The sequence below is a fragment of the Lepidothrix coronata genome, unplaced genomic scaffold, assembly GCF_001604755.1.
Source record: "Lepidothrix coronata isolate B3197 unplaced genomic scaffold, Lepidothrix_coronata-1.0 Scaffold2, whole genome shotgun sequence".
Lineage (NCBI taxonomy): Eukaryota > Metazoa > Chordata > Aves > Passeriformes > Pipridae > Lepidothrix > Lepidothrix coronata.
Genome location: NW_016690182.1, coordinates 15,568,999 through 15,580,102, shown reverse-complemented (window position 1 = coordinate 15,580,102; position 11,104 = coordinate 15,568,999). Strand labels below are relative to the sequence as shown.

The 11,104-nt window shown below is 46.7% G+C and overlaps 1 long non-coding RNA gene across 1 annotated transcript; it reads right to left on the bottom strand.

Moving 5' to 3' along the window:
* Positions 1–1,748: 1,748 nt before the first annotated feature.
* Positions 1,749–4,778, bottom strand: LOC108497308. The gene is made up of 3 exons (XR_001874753.1): positions 4,517–4,778; positions 3,428–3,547; positions 1,749–2,472 (listed from the first exon to the last, which is right to left on the bottom strand). It is a non-coding gene; the product is annotated as an uncharacterized LOC108497308 (long non-coding RNA).
* Between the last annotated feature and the right edge of the window lie 6,326 nt (positions 4,779–11,104).

Genomic DNA, 11,104 nt, shown 5'->3' with positions numbered 1-11,104 from the left:
GAGCCTCCTTTTCTCCAGGCTGAGCCCCCCCAGCTCCCTCATCCGCTCCTGCTGCTCCAGCCCCTTCCCAGCTCCGTTCCCTTCTCTGGACTCGATCCCAGAGCTCCTGAACAGTGTAGTGTCTCCAAACCTGGTCACTGTTTGCAGGGGGTGTCTGGAGCACACACAACAACCCCACAGCTCCACTGAAACTTTCATACACTCACTTACTTCTCAGTGGTGTGGATACAAGTCCATTTGTCCTGAAATTGTCTCCTCCTCTCCCCAAACCAGTTTGGACCGAGATTGTTGAGACTGGGATCAATGGGAAGAACAGAGCAAAGCTCTGCAGCTCAAAGCTAGATTTGCAGCTGGAAATGTGGGACTGTTAAACACATCCGTCCCTGGGCCTGCTGGAGAACAATTCCCTGCTTGACACACAGAGAGGCTGCCAGTGATAATTGTTTAATAAAACCTTCAGGTGAACACACTGCTCAGGGAAGGTCCAGCTGCTCACATGGAGTATTAAACCCAGGAGACTGATTTTTAGAGCAGGGACCTTGATCTACCTAAACTACCTCAAAACAGTGAACCCCTGGAAGGCTCAGTCTGGTATTTTCAGATTCCTGGATTCCTTTTGTACCTATGCCCATTCTCTGAGGGCTTCAGGGCTCTTCCTAAAAATCGTTCAGCAGCAACAAGAAGTCATGTTTCCAGCTCTGTGCAAGGAAAGTGACACCTCATCCTTCTCTTATGGGAATCAAAGATGATGAATTATTATGACAAATGTGCTCCTTGATGTCTAAATCAGTTGTACATGTGGTGCAAAACCCCCTGGGGCACCAGCCCTGGGGCTCTGTAGTGCTGGCACCAGACTTACAGGACAATATTATTTTGGTTTAGGTTTGTGAAAACATTTTTGAACTTTATCTAAATAGGAAATAATTCAACATTCAATATTTTGACATCTCTGTGAGCACCTATAACTCCTCTGACTGGAGAGACACCTCAAACAACATGTCAGTGCCAGAGAAGCTTCTTCTGAAAACACAGACCCTCAGCAGTTCCGGTCCAGCTTGTCCACCTTAGAAAATCCAGCTCCAAGACAGAACAGTGCCCACCTGACAGGTAGCCACACAGCTGCCAATTTTAGTCCATAAAAATCACTCTCTCCTGGAAACTCTGGAATTTTATGGAATTTTTCAGTGGTGTATTGTAAGGTACATCTCCCGGTTCATGCTGGGACATCACCCAGTGACTCTGAGCACATCCCAAATAAATGCCATCCCTGCCGTGTTTGGGCAGTCTCAGAATCATGAAATGGCTTGGGTTGGAACGGACTCGAAGGATCATCCAGTTCCACCCCTGCCATGGGCAGGGACACCTTCCACTAGCCCAGGTTGCTCCAAGCCCCTCCAACCTGGCCTTGGACACTTCCAGGGCTGGGGCAGCCACAGCTTCTCTGGGCAACCTGTGCCAGGGCCTCCCCACCCTCCCAGCCAGGAATTCCTTCCCAATATCCCATCTAACCCTGCCCAGAGGGCAGTGGGAAGCCATTCCCCCTTGTCCTGTCCCTTCATCCCTTGTCCCAAGTCCCTCTCCAGCTCTCCTGGAGCCCATTTAGGCCCTGGAAGGGGCTCTCAGGTCTCCCTGCAGCCTTCTCTTCTCCCGGTGAACACTCCCAGCTCTCCCAGCCTGGCTCCAGAGCAAAGCGACCACAGCCCTCGGAGCAGCTCTGTGGCTGCCTCTGGACTCCTCCAGCAGCTCCATTTAATTTTTATGTTGTATCATGGGATGGTTTGTCGAGAAGGCACCTTAAATGTCACCTCATTTCCACCCCCTGCCATGTGCAGGGACACCTTCCACTAGCCCAGGTTGCTCCAAGCCCACCACGTTGGTTCTTGAGGGGTAGCCCTGGTGAAGCAGCACATGGGTTGGGGTTTGCTCCCCATCCCTTGGGAATGATGAGGCCACACAAATCCCACAGCACCAACCATGGCTCTGGTGACACAGAGACAGGGACAACACCTGGGGCTGTCCCCTCTTCTTTGTGTAACCTCACAACCAGACTGTGGCTCTCCCTGGTTTATCCTGGAGGCAGCAGGTGAAGCCTTGCTATTCCCAGCCACATTTATTTATTCCTTTCCTCCAGTCTCCATGAAAACAAGTTATGATATTCCCGCTGCTTTGGGAGGTCAGGCTGTGCTGGAGCTGCTGGGAGCCCCTGGCACAGAGCAGAACAAATGCCAAACTGAGAGAAGTGTAATTTCTCTGCAAAGAGCAAGGAAATAATTGGTAAGAGAGTTGAAAAGCACTAAAAGTGAGAGGCCCAACCTTAATACCACTTCAATTATTGAAGAAGATTGTCTTATCTCTGTGTTTGGATGGGTCTGATCAAACCTCACACCACTGAGGGCATCTCATCCCTGTGCACAGTCAGAGCTGACAGGCTGGATCCACTGAGGACCTTTGGAGTGCTTTTTATCAGCCTTCCTGGAAAAGAGGAGCAAGGAGAAAAAAAAACAAACAAACCAGGTGCTCTGAGCTGAGCTTGATCCTACAGAAATCAGGGCTATCAGGGGAGTTCAGGCTTGGTTCTAAACAAGTAAACACAGAAATACGGATAGTCCATGTGTGCCATGCGAGGCTGAGCTGGAGATGGGGATAGTTCTGCTGGGAACCAGAACCAGATCCTGGGATTAGGTCATAGAATCATTAAGTTTGGAAAAGACCACTAAGATCATCAACCCAGCACCATCCCCATGTTCAGGACCATCACACTCCCCTGAGCTGTTTGAATTGTGAAGAATGTGAAATGTCCTCCCTTATTAATTTATCAATACCATTATTAATTCTGTTAATAATCACAGGATGATGGAATGCTACCACAGCAATCCACTCTGCAAACTAGAAAAATACGAAGTTAAAACCCATCTTTTGAACAAGGACTGTAGGTGTTGGAGGGAAACACTGTTGTGCCCCACCTCCAGTATTTTATGTTCACTTCCAGGATGTCCATCAGCCCCTCCCCAGGGGAGAATGGGGAATGCAGGAGCTGATGGGAATGTCCCAATAGATCTTTTGTCTTTCCACCCACCTGATACACCTCATTTGTAACCCCAACCACAGTAATCTCCTAACCCAATTCCTTGGCACAGAGTGCACTATTCCTTGGGCTGGAGTCCATCTCCATAGGGAATCCTGGGAGAAGTCTTCAGCACACTGTCACTATTTTTAAGAATCACAAACTCTGTTTTCACAGCCAGAAAGAACCTCTTGAATAATTTAATCTGATCTATAACAAAGATCATAAACCATATCCTTGATACAACCTCTTGTCTGAGCTCCAGCACAAAGTGTGGAGGGTGAACCCAACCAAAAACTGGTTCTAAAAAAGAATAAAAAATAGTAAATAATAATAATAAACAATACATAATGAGAGCCATACCTCCAGTCTTGCTTCAGCTCAGATGAAGTTACTCATTGCTGAAGAGCAAAGAAGTTTCGTTTGTGCCCAGACTGCCCTGAAGCCACTGATCCCTGTTTGCCAAAGTTCAGCTTCTGGAGCCTTTTGGTAGAAGAGCAAAAATCAACTTGATGACAGAATTTGCTGCTGTATTTAACAGAATAAACACGATTGTGGCGGGAATCTTGAATATGTAATTGTTTTGCTGCAGCCAAGCCCTTCCCACTGCTCTGCCCTGCAAAGGCTTTTACACCTGTGCTCAGCAAACACTGGAATTCTCTCAGTGCAAAATGGTTCATGGTCTCAGAGCAAATGAGAAGCTCTGAATCTTTAATAACCAGGTATTCAAGAAGATAATATTTTTTGCAAGTGAAGTAAAGAGTTATTCAAAGTTTTTAGCTGTTTCAAAGTCAACATTGGTCCCCAAAAATTCCCAGAAGGTGCCGGAGAGCTTTCCCAGAGGCTGCCTGGGAGCCATGGGGTTTATTTTCATTGAACCGTAGAATCCCAGGATGGCTTGGGTGGGAAGGACCTTAAAATCATCCAGTCCCACCCTGTGCCATGGGCAGGGACACCTTCCACTAGCCCAGGTTGCTCCAACCTGGCCTTGGACACTTCCAGGGCTGGGGCAGCCACAGCTTCTCTGGGCAACCTGTGCCAGGGCCTCAGCACCCTCCCAGCCCAGAATTCCTTCCCAATATTCCATCTAACCCTGCCTTCCTTCAGCTTAAGGCCATTCCCCCTCATCCTATCCCTACACTATTTTATTTTCTTTTCTTTAATGAGGAAGAGCACATCAGGCTTGCAGGTTCCACGTGCAAGTGGTTTGTTTCCTTGTTTTCTGGCCAAAAAAACAAGATGCCATTGCTGCAAATGTCTTGACCACAAGGAACTGCAAGTGAACTGTAACTCTCAAAGGGTTTGAGGACAGGTTTGTGCTGCATTTTGCACAGAAGATGCTGCAGCAAGTACATTGTATCATGTATGGGATCAAATGTATGTTCAAACGATATCATTCCCATGGGAAAGTCCTGCAGAGTTTAGTAAGGAATTTTAGTAAGGAATACAGACCTCCTGAGCAGTTGAAATGATGCTCCTGAGCCAGGTGAGATTTACACCAGCTTTGCACTTCCTCCATCTTGCACCAAGCTGTGCTACAGGACTGGGACAGAAGTAGGCCCAAAGGCAGCACATCCATATGGATATATTCCCATATATGTGTATTGCCCTGGAGAAAAGAAAGAATAGAGGAAGAAATCAGCAGTAATTAGAGGTTTAATGTGTCTGAGCCTTGATTTAGTGTCAGTCACCAACCACAGGCAGCAGACGAATGAATTAAAATGGAGCCAATTTGTGGCTGGGTATTTATTAGCATTGAGATAATATTCCCCATCCGTCATATCCAAGGCATGTTCCAAAGTGCTCGTGTGTCCTGAGTGCCCAGAGGCCCTGTAAATCCCCTTCTCTGGATCCTGCCCACAGTCAAACTGCCCACAGTCAAACTCATCCATCTGCATGAAGACATTCATTGTGATGGAAACAAAGATCCAAAGGAGTCATAAAAGTGAGAGGCTGCAGATGGAGACAGAAGGAATCCAACCCTTCCCTGATGTACAGCTGGGATTTACAACCTGCCCAGCACAGATTTGGGATTATGGGAATAAAATCCCAGCTGCCATTGAGAGAGATAATTTGAGAGCACCTAAAAATTCTTTATTCAGAGGGTGGGGAGGCCCTGGCACAGGTTGCCCAGAGAAGCTGTGGCTGCCTCAGCCCTGGAAACATCCAAGGCCAGGTTGTAGTGACCTGGGCTAGTGGAAGGTGTCCCTGCCCATGGCACAAGGTGGGACTGGATGATTTTAAGGTCCTTCCCATCCAAACCATCCTGGGATTCTGTCGTTCTACCAGAGACTCTTTAGCAGGGCAGAGAGGGAGAACCCCAAAACTATGGAAAAGGGCTTTTAGAGGTTCTAGAAAGGAAAAATTAAATGCAACAGTAAAAAGATTTCATTCCTCTCTTTATCCAGAAGAGAAGTAACCATGGAGGGTACCAGGTTTAGAGAGGTCTGAGGGACAGATCCCTCCCAGCTCACTCCTGGGAGCACTCTATGCTGGAAGGAGCCTTTTTTGTGCCATTTCAATTTAATTTTTAATTTCTGCAGAGCCATCACTGTGCAAATAACAGGTTCTTACCATCAGCCACTGCACCATGGAGAGGAGATAACACAGAGGCTCATGGCTCCACTGCACTCTTGGAAAGCACCTTGTTTTCCTCTGATTTTCCTCTCCAGCCTCCCAGGAATCTCATCAATTTTTGATTCAATAAACCCCTAAGCAAGGGGCTGAAATTTGTGATATAGGAAATTAAACATACACTTAAGCACTTTGATAAAACAAGGCCTATAAAAATTAAACAGCAAATGAATATTTTCAGGGAGGTTTCTACTTTGCTAAAGTTTCAATGAGTTTTGACCTCTCATCCCACTTTCAGCATGGGAGACGTGTTATAAAATCCTACCTCATTTCCAGGAAAAAATAACTTTTTATCTACTGATATGGTTTGAAGCTGGCTCCCTGCCAAGTCTCCAAACCTTACCACAAGAAGTCCCCCCCCACAAACCTCAGGGAGAAGAGAGGAAAAAAAACCCAAGAAAACCAAAACGAGAGAGAGAGAGCTAAAGCAATATATATATAAATATATTTACACTTATGTTACAGTTATATACAATTGAAATATATATACAATTTCACAAGGGAAAGGGAAGAGGGAAGAGAAAAGGAACAAAACCAATATAAAATATATATATATCCTGATTAGTAGCCCAATATCTAGCAACTAAAAGAAATTAGCAAAAGAACTATCTTACTACTCTCCTTGGGACAACAGAAAGTCACACTGGAACGATCGCCGGCAACCTCCATCTCCCAAGGTCGACAAGGCCTTACCAGGCCTCGCTCCCCAACACGACAGGCTCAACAGCAGGAAACCCTCACCTCCAAGCCGCCAGAAGGAAAGAGAGCGAAGGCCTTCCCTCCTTTCTTCTTATAGCCTGGCTTACGTAAAAATCGTAGGGAATACTGGGTAAATCTGGGCACTTCCTTGGTTACAAACTGGTCACCAAGGAAGGCCTAGACCAAACTACCACACCTACCTTTATTAAAGAAAAGAAATTGTTCTGGGTCCTAAGTGGCTGTCAGTGTTAAATCAGTCAGGTTGTTCGGGATAAGAGCAGCTGTTAACTAAAAGCAAACAAAGGGAAAATAAAGCAACCCCCTGAATAATGAGATGAGCATCTCTCTCTAATGATTATAAATCATTCATGTTGGTTAATTTATTAATTTATTTATGGGGCTTGGTATTCCTAAGGCACATCAAGTCTTGAGTTTTTGTTTATGGATTTCCATGATCTCTGACAGCACAGTCAGGTTTGATGATCCTTTCCTGAGGAAAATGGCAATTCCTGAACTGTTCCAGTGGCCACAAAGACCCAGGAAGGGTGACAGACAATTAACCCAAATTTGACAAACAGATAAGCTTCAGGCTCTCAGAGTGAAATGAGGGAGGAGGGTAAACAGGAACATTTGAATTCAGGCACAATGGCATGTAATTAATAAAAGTGCCACACAGCCCCAAACAACGAGGAGATGCTGAATCAGCACTTGAGCTTACTGAGATTCCTGGACAAATTCTGGGGATAAAATACACTTAAAATATTAGGGAATTGATAATCCATACAACTCTTTCTCTACATTGCAGCATCTCCCATTTTCTCCCAGCACACACTCTCAGGAGGACAGTCCAGGGGCAGTTCAAGGATCTCCAGGGATTCATTCATGGGCACCTCTACCCCCTCTACCACCTCATTTTGAGCCTTTGGCCAAGCTGGGGCTCTGTGAAAATGTCCCTGCCCATGGCAAGGGGTTTGGAACCAGAGGGTCTTTAAAGTCCTGTCCATCCCCAAAGTTGGGATTGTATTAAAATCTTATTTTTCCTTTATGTTGGAGATGCAGAAATTCATGTCCTTCTGTGCAAGGAGTCACATCACGGACATGCAATCATGAAAACACTGTATAAATGTAATGCAGACCTACAGAAATCTTGCAAGAGGAATCAATTTTTCTAAAATTGACAGAGCACACATTGAAGAGACCTGACAGGTCTCATTTGAGACACTGGCACCGCCCTGCTCACCTTCTGCCCTGCAGGGCCAACCTCAGGTCCATAATACGCATCCTACTTCTATTTTTATTAAAAAATAGAATAATGCGAATATTGAATAATTTGAAATTCAGAAATATTCAAAAATGGGAGTTACAGATTAATATTTCAAGGAAGGTTCATGGTTCTTCCTGGATTATTGTATTTTACTGACACACAAAGAAGAATGAACCTCATGGGGATGAGGCTGTGGAGAGAAAAGACCACAACCTGATCTAGTGGAAGATGTAGTGGAATGAAACGAGCTTTAAGTTCCCTTCCAACTCAAACTGTTCTGTGATTCCATGGAAAGCATCATCAGGGAATGCAGGAGCCAGTCAAGGGCTTCTCAAGATGAACAGCATTTTTATGGAGATTTCGTTCCCTACCTTTCTGCTCAGTCTTTCAATAGGAAAGTCACAGTAACTTGACTTAAAATTAAATGAAGCTACTTCTATGCATAAAGTCAACCAACTACTTAATTAGTTTCCCAGTCAGCCTCTTTTTTGTGAGCTGGAAGGAGGGGAGGCATTAATGTTCATTTGTCTCACAATTAAATTTTCTTTTTTTTAAGGAAGGATTGATGCTTTGCTGCCTTTTCTCTGGGAAGAGCTCTGGAGTATCTGTGTCGTCCTCTAAAAGAAGTGGAACGTTCACCAAAATCACACTGTGTTTTAAAAGAAGCATCTCATTTCTCAACTCAGAGCTGCTTGTTCTGTGGGCACACAGAACATCCTCCCACACCTCAGCACACCCTCCCAGGGATGGAGTGACAAAGTAACAAAGAGAGAAGCATGGAAGGGAAAATGGAGGAAGAAAATCCCTTTGAAGGGCTTGCTCCATATGGAAACCAGTTGTCTCCTGTGCTTTGGGAAGAGATGGCACCTCTAGCACTTCGCAGCTCTTCCTTTCCTGAGTGACCCTGTTGTGATTAACACAACAGCCCACAGCTAAAAGCAGAGCTGCCCTTCCCCAAACTCTCCATCTCCAGGACAGCAACACCTGCTCATGCTCCTCAGACCCTTAAAGCCTTGAGGACTTCACTCCTTACTGCTTTTCTAGTCGGGATCACCTTGAGAAATAACAGACCCTGGCAGCTCTCTGGGCATGGCTTTGGCTTTTGAAGGAGCAGGGGCAAAACCCCTAAAAGCGGGGCTGGCCAAGGAGTTTTGCTGGAGCACAAGAGGCTGTTGAACAGGCTGCGTTCTGGCCCTCTCCATGTCTGTGTGGGGACACAGACATTTCATGACCCTGCCACCACCTCCTCATGAGATCAGATTATTTGCTCTGTCTTGGCTGGACAGGTGAGGGAACAGCAGCCTTGGGACTGTTGGAGGGTGAAGTTCTTGAGGTCCAGACCTGTCCTAACCCTTGGCCAGGGTCCAGTGGCTCCTGAGGAACAAACATCTGAGGGGCTGCAGGGCTGGAGTTGTGTCTCTCCACGGGGACAAGGAGGCAAACACTGCTCTGAACACATTTCCCTCCCAGGGTCTCTGTGGCTCTGGCAGGGTGACAGTGGGGACAGGGCAATGAGACACTTCAGTAGTTGTGTCTGTGCTCAGAGCTGAGGGCTGGGTGTGTTAATCCTGCTCTCAGAGGCAGAGGAATCAGGGTTTTTTAGAATCTCTGTGACAGTTCATCTCCAGTGCTTTCACCAGAGCAAACTGAAAAAACCACCGATTTTCTCTGTCAGGCTGTGCCAGAGGGGCAGCAGCAGCATTTTTACATTCATGGCTGCCTGAGAGGAGAAACCTGTAATTGCAAACAAAATCCCAAGTTGCCTCTCCTCTCCCTGCTCTTTTAGAGCACATTGGAAGTTCTGCAACAAGTATGTCTGGGAAAAGTTTAGCACATCTTTGGTGTCACGCCTTGTGCCAGCTGAAGGTCACAGACAGAGCTGCCCTATCCCTCTGTGATCCATGATCCGTGATCCATGTGGAGGCAGAGGTGGGTGGGCAGAGGCTGCTGCAGGTGGCTGGGTCATTTTCCTGAGAAGATCTGACAGTATTAAAGAAGATCTGACAATATTAAGGAGATTTAGGAACTACTTGTCATGGTGGCAGATCAGAAGTGGTTTCACTTCACTCTTGAATCCCGACAGAAAAAATCATGGGAGTGGGATATCAGAATGGGAGGAGGAAAGAGGGGGGGGAAAGCTAATTCCAACACTGGACTCGTTATCCCAGCTGTGATCAGGCATCTCACCTACCATGTAGTGCCTGATAAACACTGATATTCTGTCATTAACATCCTGCAGCCTTCCATCTATAAAAGCTCCTTATCTCTCCTTCAGAGCCAGGAGAACCCTCCCCAGGGCAGTATCTCCCCCTCAATCTCCATCTGCTTTCATTCCTTTCTTTGCTTCCGTGCTCAAACAGGAATCAAACTGAGCCAGTTTTGTGCAAACCCCTCCTGACATCCCTGCTAAGGTGATCTGGGATCCTAATGGCACATCCTAAACTTAGATTCAAAGGCAGAAAATCGCTAATGGGCTCCTGTGAGCAGTGGAGACTCTGCTTTTTAAGGTTTTAAAGCTCCCTGCCGTGGATTGAGCCAGCTTGGACTTCTGCCATGGAAAAGCTGTCAATCATCCCAGTCAGTGCCCTCTCTAAATTCCATGAGCTGCTTGACTCAACCAGTGAGGTCAGGAAAAGGCAACCAGTGGTTTGGATCTGTGGTGTCACTGGGATAGAGGTGGGAGCTATGTGCTCTCAGCACTAGCTGGCTTTTCCCCCAACTCTTCACCTCTGCCTGAAAGGAAATGGAGCAACAAATGGAGATTCAGCAAGGAAAGGTCCAGCCAAAGAGGATGGAAGGGTGTCCAGATCTGCTCAACTGAGAACACCTGAAGAGCTGGTGTCTGACAGGGGGAGCACAGATTATACTGGATTGTGGGCTCATTGTTAGGCTAAAAGGAAGGGAGAAGGAAAGGGAAAAGGAAAGGGAAAGTCTCAATGACAAACCAGCTGTCCTTGCTCCCCAGTTGCTTCGTTACTCCACAAAGGGCCTCTCTGTGCATGTCACACATTGCTCTGTTCGTGTTTGGCTCTTTCCACAGTGAGGACACCACCCCATCCCCTGCAGAGATGAGACTCAAGTGACAGGAACATCTGGAAGGGTCAAAGGGACATGGTTGGTCTCCTCAAGATGGTGTTGAAGTAGAGAAAAAGAAGTCAATCCAATATCTGAAGGGGCTACAAGGAAGTTGAAGTGGAACTGGAGTGAAAAGACAGGGGAATGGCTTCCCACTGCCAGAGGGCAGGGTTAGATGGGATATTGGGAAGGAATTCTTGGCTGGGAGGGTGCTGAGGCCTTGCCCAGAGAAGCTGTGGCTGCCCCAGCCCTGGAAGTGTCCAAGGCCAGGTTGGAGCAACATGGGCTAGTGGAAGGTGTCCCTGCCCATGGCAGGTGGTGGGACTGGATGAGCTTTTCACATCCCTTCCAACCCAAACCATCCTGGA